The sequence below is a fragment of the Podarcis vaucheri genome (assembly GCF_965113315.1).
Source record: "Podarcis vaucheri genome assembly, chromosome: 8".
In the NCBI taxonomy this organism is placed as follows: Eukaryota; Metazoa; Chordata; class Lepidosauria; order Squamata; family Lacertidae; genus Podarcis; species Podarcis vaucheri.
Window position 1 is genome coordinate 56334256 of NC_138766.1, and position 14349 is coordinate 56348604.

Here is a 14349-nt window from a genome sequence, read left to right on the forward strand (position 1 = left end):
CATAGCATCATAATTTATAGCACCCATAATATAAATCCTGTTCACAGGCATTCCACTCTTTTAACCTGTAGTATTGCAAACATGCATCATTCCCTGGCTCATGCCCAGTGGGTGCTAACTCGTAAATCACAACTGTCTTCCACACTGGGTATCCCAAGGATCACACTTAATCCTAGGGATGATCAAACAACCCACATACTGTACATTTCTCCAATTTCCCCATCCCATACAAGAATATTGTTGTTGTTCAGTCGTGTCCAACTCTTCGTGACCCCATGGACCAGAGCACACCAGGCACTCCTGTCTTCCACTGCCTCCCGCAGTTTGGTCAGACTCATGTTGGTAGCTTCGAGAACACCGTCCAACCATCTCGTCCTCTGTCATCCCCTTCTCCTTGTGCCCTCCATCTTTCCCAACATCAGGGTCTTTTCCAGGGAGTCTTCTCTTCTCATGAGGTGGCCAAAGTATTGGAGCCTCAGCTTCAGGATCTGTCCTTCCAGTGAGCACTCAGGGCTGATTTCCTTCAGAATGGATAGGCTTGGTCTTCTTGCAGTCCATGGGACTCTCAAGAGTATCCTCCAGCACCATAATTCAAAAGCATCAATTCTTTGGCGATCGGCCTTCTTTATATACTACCAGCAATATTACAGCAAAAAGAAAAGAGAACAAGGGATGAAATGAAGGACCCCCAGCCTTATTCCACACTCAAATGTAACAACCCCAAAGGAGCATCATGATTTGGATTTGTCCTTTCCTGTTAAACGCCATACTAGCAACAATAACTTTCTAACTGCTGCCAAATTCCTTTAGATTACTGCACTGGGGCAAAGGAGTGACCAAGCTGATCAATACAAGATGCTCTATTTCCAGAGAATTAGTGAAAACTGACAGGGGGCAAATTGAAACTGAACCATCATTAACATGGAAAGATTCCTGGGAGTGTTGTTTGTTACTAAATCAACAAAAATTGTTGGTCCCTAATAGAGATCTCTGGTGGCAAGTGCTGCTAGGATTGTAGCCAAAACAGGGCCACTGAGAAATGAGAGGTAGGTACCCAAGTGTTCATGGGGATCACGTGACCTGCTACTAAAAGAGCAAGACAAACTCCGAAACAATTAAAACTGCATGCTCAGTAGCCTGGGAAAGTAGCTGGAAAAGGGAAAATCCAGTAGGGGGAGGGGAAGAAAGAAGAGTGGAACTCTTATTGGAGGGAATGACTGACCAGATTCCTAAACTTTTAGGAGGGAGGACATTCTGCAAAATTTTGTTGCAGTCCTTGTTACAGAGTTTTGAACTGAACAGAATGAGCAGCCAATTGTCATATTCCGCTGTCATTTAATTCAGGGTGGATCTATGAAAGCTGCCTACATGTCTCATGCTCTCTTGTAGTCTAAGAACCAATAGCACTTAGAAACAGAGCTGTTCTCCTCACACAGCCCTGTGTAAGACAGTATTTATGGTAGCTGCTCCTGCCGCTCTTCTCTCTGTGGCAGTGAAAAGAGAATTGTTACAAGTAACCAGCCGAGTGCTAAATTACTGAGCTGCATTAGATGATTATGATTTGCAGTTGAACTTAGAACCATAGAATGCATTGAGTCAGGCATCCAGCTGCTTTTTATTGCTCTATTGAAAACATTCAATCATTTGTCATGATTAGCAGCAATAAAACTAGGCTAGGCTGGCATCTTATTTGTAGAGCAGCTGAAAGCGTAAGACTATTAGTGGCTCCTAGTCACAGTGTCTTACGTTCTGCCTCCACCGTCAGAGGCAGGATGCTGGGGAGCACAAGTGGGGAGGGTGCTGTTGTGCCCAGATCCTGCTTTTAGGCTTTCCATAGGTTGGCCACTGTGAGAAATGGGATGCTGGACTAGACTAGATGGAGCATTGGCCTGATCCACCAGGCTCTTCTCAAGCTGCCATGTGCTCACACACGTGATCCTAGAAAAACTCACTTAACTAAAGCAGCCAAAGCACAAGTGATCATCACAATCTGTTGTGAATTCTCCAGGCTTAATGGAAAGTGTACCTAAATGCAGTAGAATCTGCAGCACTTCTGACAGCTTCTTATGGTTATCTAGCACTGCAAGAAATAAAGATAACTATATTTGAGATGGGAAGCAGAGCCTCTATCTGCTCTGCTAGAAGACCAGCTCCAGGCCATCAGCTTCCTCCTTTCCTCCCTCAATTGTCATGTGGCAGCAGCCATTCCACCTGGCTGCAGCTGGAAGAGATGCCCCTTCTGGCTCCTCCTTCCCATGACTTGCTTCTGTTCCAGAAGGTTGTATTAAACACACACACACACACACAGAGAGAGAGAGGGAGGGAGGGAGGGAGGGAGGGAGGGAGAGGGAGAAATTTTAAATGAGCAGAAAGCTGCCCAGTAGGGTCTGGTTATTAAACAGTTTGATGAGTCATGTATCTGACTTCGCTAGATAAACAGAGCAGGATATCCTGATATTGCTGCCCAGTTTTTTCTTTCACTTCTTTGCTCTCCCATCTGATGAGCATGGATGGAAAACAAGCGGGGGAAGGAAGGAGAGAACCTTTCATACTTCAGACTCTCAGCACATCCCTGGAAGAAAGGAAAATATGTTCACATGTATGTCTGCATTTGGACAGCTTCCCCCCCCCCAAAGAAACGTTTTAATATAGTTTTAAAAATGAGCCGGTCCAGAATATTGCACTTTAATCTTCTAACCCCCTCCCAAGCAAAGTGTTTAGTATTGTCAAAGCTGATTGTGCTGACAATTTGTCATGATATGCCCACTCTCCCAGATTCAGAAAGGAAAGCAAACAGGACTGGGCATGACACCTGGGTCTCCATCAAAGGAGGCTTCATGTGTATGCTCTGTGTGTATGAGTCCTTTACATTGGGAGGTTCCACAAACGGAACTTAGCCCAAACGCCAGCCTTGCTAAGTCATGACAACAGAAAGTGGTCTAATTTGTTTGCTTGATTCTGAGTTTTATGGTATTGCATTTAAATATTTTGAATATAGGTGGGGAGGGGGTTTCATTAGTGTGAAAGCATCATATGCCTTATACTGAGTCAGAGAATAGATCCACTGAGCGCAGTATTGTCAACACTGACTGTGTCTTTCCCCAGCCCTGCCTGGAGAGATCATGGATTGAACCTGGGACTTTTTGTATGCAAAATGTGGACTCTCCCACTGAGCTGCAGTGTGGTGTAGTGGTTAAGAGCGGTAGTCTCGTAATCTGGTGAACTGGGTTCGCTTCCCCGCTCCTCCACATGCAGCTGCTGGGTGACCTTGGGCTAGTCACACTTCTTTGAAGTCTCTCAGCCTCACTCACCTCACAGAGTATTTGTCATGGGGGAGAAAGGGAAAGGAGAATGTTAGCCGCTTTGAGACTCCTTCGGGTAGTGATAAAGCGGGATATCAAATCCAAACTCTTCTTCTTCCACATACATCTCTCTTACTGTGAGAACTCAACCTATTAAAGTGCATTTTCCTCCTTGGCCCTTCTCATTTTTCTGTACATGCTGTTTGAATTGTGTCCAGAAGTTCTATATTTTTGTACAAGATGGGTATTTGAAAGGGCAGTGCTTTGCTGATGGTGCTGTTGGCAGCCTTTGAGCTCCATCCTGCGGTACTAGGTTCACAGGATCTGGCTCATTCCTATTCTGTTAATGGCCAGGATGTGGTCGAAAACAACTATTTCACACCAAAAGCTGTGGGGTCATTTGCAAGATTACTTTGCACCATCAAATTAGAAGTACAGATGAAATGATATCTAGCAACTTTTCAGCATCACAACTGTTATACAATTTTGTCTTTAATGTTCAATTTATCAAAGAAAAACTCAAGATGATCAGATGGGGAGTAGGAGGAGGAGGGAGAGGGCACGTAGGTTTTGAAGGGTGGTATCTTTATAATTTTATTTGTTAGGGGAAACACAGACACAAAATGAGTTTTTTCAGTTTTTCTATGCTGAAACACATTGGTCATATTTAACAATCAAACACGCCATCATTTGTGGTATCTTTGAGACCTGTTTATCCTTTTGTCCTATGGCGGGGGTGGGGGTGGGCTGAAAGCAAAACCTAAGTGGTTTTCCAGCTGCTTTTGCTATGTGGAAGCAACTCTTCCCACTAGAGGGGGTAGTTTATGGAAGAGTGCATTGTAACTACAGTGGTACCTCGGGTTACAGACGCTTCAGGTTACAGACTCCGCTAACGGAGAAATAGTACCTCGGTTTAAGAACTTTGCTTCAGGATGAGAACAGAAATTGCGCTTTGGCGGCAGCGGGAGGCCCCATTAGCTAAAGTGGTACCTCAGGTTAAGAACAGTTTCAGGTTAAGAACGGACCTCCAGAACTAATTAAGTTCTTAACCTGAGGTACCACTTACAGGCTAGGAGAGCTTCTTGGGAGACACATTGTACCACACATTGTAATTGGAGTGCTATTTTGTATCATGCAGCTTTTCAGACTGATGAAGCGTGTAGCGAAACCTGTAATATATTCGGAGAACAGGTCTCCTTTTGCCAATTTGTGTTATTCTCACCAGGGTGGTGGCTTTGATTTGCCTTCCCGTGATTGATCCATGCATACGGCTTTGTGTTTCCAACTCAAGACCTATTGAAGAGCATCTCATCCAGTCCAGTCTTTGAAAAACAGATTTGAAAAACTTTTTCACATTCTCCAGTGTGCTACCCTTGCCATTGTGGCGGCACGAGGTTGCCGTTCTCTGACTGGACTTATGCTTCTTGTTGAACGATTAATTTATCCAGTCTGTATAACGTTTACTGCACATGTAACTTGTTAAGATACAGTTGTACATTTATCCACTCCATGTTTACATTATCTCCAGGCTTTGTCTTGCACATGGCACCTTAGTATGTTTGTTGTTTGAATGGTTACAAGTCTATCTCTATTCTAGCTATTATTCTAGTAAATTTGGTTTTATATTTATAAGCCAGTTTGTGGTGGTGGTGGTGTTTTGTTTTATTATTATTACTGACACCACATTTGATACTTTATGTATATACTGTGCATGCAACCTCACCAGAAGAGTTGTGGTGACATTTGAAGCAGGAAAAATATGAACGGAGAGCAGTTATAATGTGTTCAATGAATCAAAGAGGAAGTTCCCTTATGAACATGTTTTAAAATACAAAATACTAGCGTAAGGTTATGATTCCTCCAAAATTAAGCACAATGAAGTCCAATTTATTTGTATTTCTTTCTTTTTTTCACACACTCACTTATTTTGGGTGCGAGTTGGTTAAGCACAGAATTTTCCTATTACAGTAAAAGTGCTGGGACTCACACATACTTAACTTTGCCTGAGTCATTCCTTAACCACATTAGTTCTGTAAAGGATTCTGAACAACACTACTGCTCCTTCAAAATACTGTAATCAGTATGAGCTGGTTGTGGGGGTTTTTATTAGAGGCTTTAAAAAGCTGTTTGGTTACTTAGTGAGTTGGCTTCAAATGTTTGCTTTTGCTTCCTGTGATAGTAATCTTCTATTATGCTTTCATCACTTACCGTTGTCTACTTAACTGTAACAGTCCTTTGCTTCTTTCCTTATAATAGAATTCACCTCAAGTAACCGGTTCAGGAATGTGTGATTATGAACAAAAGACTCTTGATAGCAACGCAACTCACAAAAACAAAGTGCACTTCCTTCTTCCGTAGGAGAAAAGTATTTAAGGTTGACTTCATGGAGTATAGTTTGATTCTATAAGCTGAAAATAACCTGATTTTTTAAATGCTTTAAAACCGTAACCATCATATTATCTCTCTCTTTCAGAAAAAAAATGTGTTTAGAATGTTGTAGTTCAAGAAGCTGGAAGTGCTTTGTTTAAATCTCAGGTCAGCTATGCACTCACTGTAAGTTCAGGTCTATAGTCTCCTAGCTTTACCCCTCTGACCTTCTATAATATGGGGATTACACTAGTCTAGTCTCTACAACCTGCCTGCCTTACCTGGCTGTATTACTGAGATAATACATGTGAAGCCTTCTGAACATTTAGGAAAGCTCCTATGTAAATTTGCATTACATACTACATGTACAAAGTGATGTCATACATTCCAGTCTGCGATCCAATCTACAGGATATAATGCCTGCAGGACAGAGCATGGTTTTCTAGGTCAAAGAGAGGGCATCTGTGTATACAACTGGAATATTTCAAGGCTGCCTTTTACCCTTCTTGTTCTAGGATGGTGAAGGGGAAAAGAATGACCTGATGCTCCAGCCCACAATTTGTTGCTTGCATACATTACTTTGGATCCCATCTTTCCTTCCCTGAACAAAACATATTCAGAGAATGGGGCTCTCTCACCTCTCCCTTCCAATTGCATTCCCCTGAAAATCTGCTCCAGGGGCCTCTGAATGCTTTGAATATGGAATGGGGTGCAGGCTGCAGATGGAACTAAAGCTGGCAGAAATAGGGCCTCCTTATAGAAACGAAGGGCTAGCAGCCTCAAATCCAAACCATTAGCAACATGCTGGACAGAGACAGACTATATGGAAAGCATTTTTTCCAGCATCAACTACATCAGTGTTTCCCAACCTTTTTTGGGCAAAGGCACACTTGTTTGATGAAAAAAATCTCGAGGCACACCACCATTACAGCCCCGTGACGTCAGCGCACAGCGTCACGCCGGGAGGGACGCACGAAAGTGTAAGTTTCAATTTTTTTCCCTCCCCCTTGCCGGGGAACCTCCAAGCTTTGGGGGTGGGGGGGGAGGAGGCAGCAAAGCGAGGGACTGAGGGACTCCTCCAACGACAAGGGTTGGGGAAGAAGAGAAAGGGCTATTCCGCTCCAGTCACGGGAGGGGAATATGTACTGGCCCAACTGGTGTGCGGTCTTCGGAAAGCGGGGTGCGGGAAGGAAGCCTAGGCTCGGGGTCCACCGACCTCGGTGGAGAAAGGCAACAACCGGAGCCAATGACGAGCCGGCGCGTGCGTGCAGCGGCTGGCCTCGAGCTCGGGAAGCTGCGCGCGGCGCGCGAGAGCTTGGGGGCGGGGGGGCGGGAGAGAGAGAGAAAGAGTTGGCAGCACCAGGCGCTGTTACTTATTGCGCTGCGGACGCTGCCAGCAACTGCGGTGGTTGTGCGGCGGCCGCCGCCACAGAACATCCTCGTCAGTCAGCTGAGCTGCCTGGCGGCGTAGGGAGCCGAGGGGCGGGGCTTCCTTTCTGAAGGAGCTGAGGGTGGGGGTCCTTCGGCGAAACGGCGCCGGCCCAGAGCTGCCTTTGTGCGCGACGTAAAGGCCTCTTTCCCTCCCTCCAGCCCCGTGTCACCTGTGGAAAAGGGGGCTGGATCCAGTGACGCAACTCGGAAAACTGTTAGGGAAGCCAGAGCAGGAAAGTGAGTGGGAGGCGGCGGCGCCGCTTTAACCCACGTTTCCTTTTTGAAAGAGAAACTTAAGTCAGTGTTTCCCAACCTTTTTTGGACTCGCCCACCTCCCTCCAGGCAACATCTCGCGGCACACTAGTGTGCCGCGGAACACCGGTTGGGAAACACTGAACTACATCACTAAAGCACCCAGATTCATGCATCTTTGGCTGTGCAAATACCTGCAACTGGTTAAACCTGCATTTGTTGCCTCCACCTTTATGGACAGGGGTACTTTACAGAGTTTCACTGTTGTAAGATTGCTGTCTGCCACATTATATCCTGGATTATACTCCTTTATTCTGCATTAATGAATTCAGAATTACTATTGGAGTGAGCCTGTAGCTTGATGGTAAAGCAGCTGAGGGTCCGAGGTTCAGTTCCTGATATCTCACAGGCTGGGAAAGTTCCTTGTACGAATCCCTTGGAGAACTGTTGCCGAGAAGAGAAGACATCATCAAGCTAAAATGACATATGCACTGCCCTGGTGTTAGGCAGCTTCATGCCCAGTTCCACAGTAGCATGGATTACGACATACATTCCACCAACGTGACTGAACAATGAACAGCCATAACAGGAGACTCTCTTTGGATTCACCTGAACTCTAAGCAGTGCATCCATCTGCTATTCAGCTTCACAAATAAGAGCTTGGTGATAGTCAATGGGCTGCTCCATCCTAGGAGTTTGTCAGGCTCAGTGCCTAAGAGTAGCAGGTTTCCTGCCCAATCATTCGCTGGATCGGATGGGCAACACTACAAAGCACAGTGACTTTGTAGTTTCTGATCCAGCTATCTGGTCCAACAGCCAGAATGGGCACCCCAACCTTACAGGCAGCAGTGACTCCTTCTGTTCACCAGTCATATAAGAGGGAAAAGGTGTAATAATAATAATAATAATAATAATAATAATAATAATAATAATCCTATAGTAATCCTTGTGTAATCAAAGCCTGATCTGAGGCATTCCAAAGCTGAATAGCTATTTTGTTTGTCAGTTAGAGAGTTGGCTATGTAATTAGATGTTTGCCATGGCATCCTTCACAAGCAATACAGAACTGTTTTGAACAAATGTTTGGAGTTTGTGTTTGGGAGGGAGGAGGGAGGAAATGACAGCCTGGGCAGTGTGGGGATTCTGTCAGTTGATAGTTGGAGGGAGAGGGAACAGGGTGGGAAGTAAGAGGGGATTAGCCGAGTGGGAAAGGGCTTAGGAGATGGTTAGTTATAATCACATTATTTCCAGACTTCAGTTTACTGTGCATTTGTTTTCATTGTTCCTCAAATGAATGCTCTGCCCATTGATCACCCTGGGCAATTGTCAGCGACACCCAGCCTTAAAGAATTTGAACATCTACCGGTACTCTGATCCATGCATTTTGCTCTTAGCACAGTAAATCTATGACATGTTTTTATTATTTTTCTTTACAAGGTTAGCCCACAGCAAACATTTTAACTCTGTCATTGAAAGGCATTCTTATCAGAAATCATACCTAAATTATGTATTTGAATATAAACATTTCACAGGACAGCTATATCCAAAGCTTTATTTGTATTTCCCACCAAATTCTTACAGCTGATGTCTATAGTAGGGCATATTAGTCAAGGAGTCAAATGTTATGCTAACTGAAGTGCCATATTTTGAGATATTTAAAAATTGTTGTTGTTCATTTCTTTTTTCCTGTTGCTACTCTTTTTATCCCCCTCCCCAGTCACCTGTAGTGGGAACCCCTGATGCTGGACATTAATGAAGCACAAGTGCATTGACAAACATATTCAGTAAGATGTACTCATAAATCATTGCTGGCTCTGTTATTATACATATTGTTAGTGTGAGTGATATATACATGAATAGCTGGAGGATATTTGCATTTTCAAGTCAAGCAGAAAAAAAGATAATGTGTGAAATAAATTACTGGTGCAATTAGCTCAGCAGAAGACAACCGCTCAAACACACAATGGCTAGTAAGGCAAATAGGCTCCAATTACTGGTACCTGCAAGCTCCTATAACTCACAGGGGTTTTGGACAGCTGAGAAACATATTCACCTTTTCATCTGAAAGCCTAACCATTAAGTTGTGACTTACTGTACACAGCACAACCCTAAGCATGCATACTCAGAAGCAAGTTGTTTCTCTATATGAAATTATTATTTTTTTGTATTGCTGATGTTTTTACAGTCAAATCAATTTGAGATATCTTATGGGATGAGATTCATAAATAGAATCTAATATAAATAAATAAGCAAGTTCCATTGAATTCAGTGGAATTTATTTTTATTTGAATTCATTGGGACTTACTCTCAAGTAATGTGCACAGGTTTGCCTTTTAAGACTGCAATATTATGCAACATTACTTAAGAACAAGCACCATGAGACACAATGTGAATTATTTCAGAGTAAATATGCATGGGAGTGCCCTGTAAGGCTTACAATCTATAACCACTTATCAGAGAGAAAACCCCACAGGTCAGCAGAACTTACTTCTAAATAGGCATAGAATTCCATTGTAAATAGGCATAAATGAAAACTCTCTTATTTAGCTGTTTCCTATTGAAGTCATATCAGAAGATTTCAGCACTCTATACCTCTCCAAGCATAGGAGCCAACTTCTGGGGGCCAAGGTCCCTTCAGCCCCCCCACTCCATAATATATTTGAGGGGATTGACCCCCCAAAAGTTGATGGGCATTGCCATTCAAATGGTGTGTGTGTGCCACATCTTGTGATGAATTGTGTGGGGCAGGGACCTGCCCTCCCCCAATATTTTGTTCAAGTTGCCACCCCTGTCTCCAAGCATTTACAGCAACAATTTACCCAGTCATTAAAAACACAGACACACATGGAGAATGTATTAATTTTATTTTACATTAAACCTGTTTCCAATGTAACGACTGAGCCCCAGAACTTCCTACATTAGACACAACTTAAGTGTGTTCTGGGGAAAACCTGGTTGGCCTCCTGCCTCTAATTTTCCTACTGTTAAGTAATTGTTATTTATTAGCAGCATCACTGGAATAATAATAATAATAATAATAATAATAATAATAATAATAATAATAATAATTTATTTATACCCCGCCCATCTGGCTGGGTTTCCCCAGCCACTCTGGGCGGCTTCCAACTGAATATTAAAAACAGTACAGCATCAAACATTAAAAACTTTCCTAAAGACGGCTGCCTTCAGTTGTCTTTTAAAAGTAAAATAGTTGTTTCTTGCTTTGACATCTGCTGAGAGGGCGTTCCACAGGGCAGGCGCCACTACCGAGAAGGCCCTCTGCCTGGTTCCCTGTAACCTTACTTCTCGCAATGAGGGAACCACCAGAAGGCCCTCGGCGCTGGATCTCAGTGTCCGGGCTGAACGATGGGGGTGGAGACGCTCCTTCAGGTATACAGGACCGAGGCCGTTTAGGGTTTTAAAGGTCAGCACCAACACTTTGAATTGTGCTTGGAAATGTACTAGGAGCCAATGCAGATCTCTCAGAACCGGTGTTATGTGGTCCCGGCGGCCACTCCCAGTCACCAGTCTAGCTGCCACATTCTGGATTAATTGCAGTTTCCAGGTCACCTTCAAAGGTAGCCCCACGTAGAGCGCGTTGCAGTAGACCAAGCGGGAGATAACTAGAGCATGCACCACTCTGGCAAGACAGTCCGCGGGCAGGTAGGGTCTTAACCTGCGTACCAGGTGGAGCTGGTAGACAGCTGCCCTGGACACAGAATTAACCTGTGCCTCCATGGACAGCTGTGAGTCCAAAATGACTCCCAGGCTGTGCACCTGGTCCTTCAGGGGCACAGTTACCCCATTCAGGACCAGGGAATCCCCCACACCCGCCCGCCCCGTCTCCCAAAAACAGTACTTCTGTCTTGTCAGGATTCAACCTCAATCTGTTAGCCGCCATCCATCCTCCAACAGCCTCCAGGCACTCACACAGGACCTTCACCGCCTTCACTGGTTCTGATTTAAAGGAGAGGTAGAGCTGGGTGTCATCTGCATACTGATGAACACCCAGCCCAAACCCCCTGATGATCTCTCCCAGCGGCTTCATATAGATATTAAAAAGCATGGGGGAGAGGACGGAACCCTGAGGCACCCCACAAGTGAGAGCCCAGGGGTCTGAACACTCATTCCCCACCACCACTTTCTGGACACAGCCCAGGAGAAAGGAGTGGAACCACCGTATAACAGTGCCCCCAGCTCCCAGCCCCTCTAGATGGTCCAGAAGGATGTTATGGTCGATGGTGTCAAAGGCCGCTGAGAGATCCAGCAGAACTAGGAAACAGCTCTCACCTTTGTCCCTAGCCTGCCGGAGATCATCAACCAGCACGACCAAGGCAGTTTCAATCCCATGGTGAGGCCTGAATCCTGATTGGAAGGGATCCAAATGGTCCGCATCCTCCAGGCGTGCTTGGAGTTGTTTGGCAACCACCCGCTCAACCACCTTGCCCAAGAATGGTAAATTTGAGACTGGGCAATAGTTGGCCAAATTGGCTGGGTCTAAAGATGTTTTTTTAAGAAGCGGTTTAATGACCGCCTCTTTCAGCGGGTCTGGGAAGGCTCCCTCACAGAGAGAAGCATTCACCACCCCGTGAAGCCCATTGCCCAGCCCTTCCCGGCTCGCTTTTATCAGCCAGGATGGGCAAGGATCAAGGATCAAGCAGCCTGTCCACATCCTCGGAGGTAACAGATTGGAATTGATCCCATGTAACAGGACTAGACAGAACTCTAGCACTCTCCCACCCTGGCCCTGCTCCCACGGTGGAGTCTACCTCCTTCTGAATCTGAGCGACTTTATCTGCAAAAAACTTTGCAAAAGCATTGCAGGAGATCTTGGGGTCCCTACCAGGCCCCGGTGGTACAGGTGGTTCTGATAGATTGCGAATCACCTGAAAAAGTCTCTTGCTGCTGTTTCCTGCAGATGCAATGGAGGCGGCAAAGAAGGCCCTCTTCGCCGTCGCCATTGTCACTTGGTAGGCTCGACGTTGAGCTCTAGCCCGTGTCCGGTCTGATTCAGAATGAGTTTTCCGCCACCGGCGCTCTAGCCGTCTCAACGATTGTTTCATCACCCTCAGCTCTGGGGAAAACCACGGGGCTGTCCGGGCTCCATGCAATCGGAGAGGGCGCTTCGGAGCCAGACAGTCAATAGCCCTGGTTAACTCCGCATTCCAGCAGGCCACCAGGGAATCAGCTGAAAGGCCATTAACTTGGGATAAAACATCCCCTACCACTCTCTGGAAGCCAATTGGATCCATTAAGTGGTGGGGGCGGACCATCTGAATTGGTCCCACCTCCCTGCAGAGGGGAAGGGTCGCGGAGAAGTCCAGTTGCACCAGGAAGTGATCTGACCATGGCACTTCTTTTGTTTCGCTTTTAGTTAATGTCAGATCACCAACATCCGTAGAGGTAAACACCAAGTCTAAGGCATGTCCGTGGCTATGAGTTGGGCCAAACTTATTCAGGGACAGCCCCATGGAGGCCATGCTTTCCACGAAGTCCCGAGCGGCCCCTTGTAAGGTCATGTCGGCATGGATGTTAAAATCCCCCAGGACAACCAAGCTAGGTGTCTCCAGGAGCATATCCGCCACGACCTGAAGCAACTCGGGCAGGGAATCCTTGGTGCAGCGGGGAGGTCGGTACACCAATAGGAATCCTGTACTGCCCCTATTGCCCAACTTCCAGAACATGCACTCAGAGAATTGGTCTTCCCAATAGGACGTCTGGTGCAGACTAATGACTTCCTAAAAATCACTGCAACCCCCCCCCACCTGCCCACATGACCTGGGTTGCTGTGCGTAAGAGGAACCTGATGGGCAAGCAGTGGCAAGGACAGGCCCATCTGCCTCATTCAACCAGGTCTCTGTCACACATGCCAGGTCAAATCCTCCATCCACAATCAGGTCGTGGATGGCAGTGGTTTTATTCATCATTGACCTGGCATTGCACAGCAACACTTTCAGGTCATGTGGGTTTCCCTTGCTGATTCCAGTATCCTTCCGGTCAGGGCCAGACCTGGAGACAGGGAAAGTCCTCAAACAACGACTAAACCTGCCTCCTCAGTAATGATATGGTCTGGTCTTAGCGTAACTCCTCCTCCAGCCCATGATCACTGAGATTGGGTGTCCCAATACATTCCCTCCTGTGGAACCTGCCCCAGCCATTCTATTGGCTGAGGCCCACTCCCAGGCAGCCCTGAGTATATATTATTGTTGAAGCAAAATAATAATAATAAAAAAATTATTCAGATACAGTGTATCTGAAGAAGTGTGCATGCACACGAAAGCTCATACCAATAACAAACTTAGTTGGTCTACTAAGTCTACTAAACTTAGTTGGTGCTACTGGAAGGAATTTTTTTGTTTGTTTGTTTTGACTACAGCAGACCAACACGGCTAACTACCTGTAACTATATATTATTGTGTTGTTTGTTTGTTTGTTTGTTTGTTTATGGCTTATTTATCCCTCTCGATCAACAGTGTCCTCTGGGTAGTTCAAAATGAAAACTCACACACAAACAATCAAATACAATGACAATCCAAAACCCTTGTTAATGATTCCTGGCTTTTCATACAGCAAAAAACTGGGAACAAATGGGATACCAGCAGGGAAAATATTCCTGCTGGTGCTGGATGCATGACAAGCTGACACTTGTTGGTGCATTGTTTCCATAAAGGTATTTGCATGGCATGTTTAATATGGAAAGGAAAGAAGAACATGAACAGCTCTTGCAGGATCAGAAGAGCAGGCCAAAGTTCTGTTTCACATATACAGCTTCCAATACTTGGGAAACAGATGCTCCTGTGATGCTCACAAGCAGCAGCAAAACTGAGAGAGCTTGTTCCTGACAAGTGATTATCAGGGGTACACTGTTCCTGGACATGGAGGCTCCATTTTTATCATAACTAAAGGTTTTCAGTAGACTCTGCTTCTTGTCTAATCCATTTGAAACGCCATCCCACCTAGTGACCATTTTTGCCATACATGAGCTAGATGCTGCATG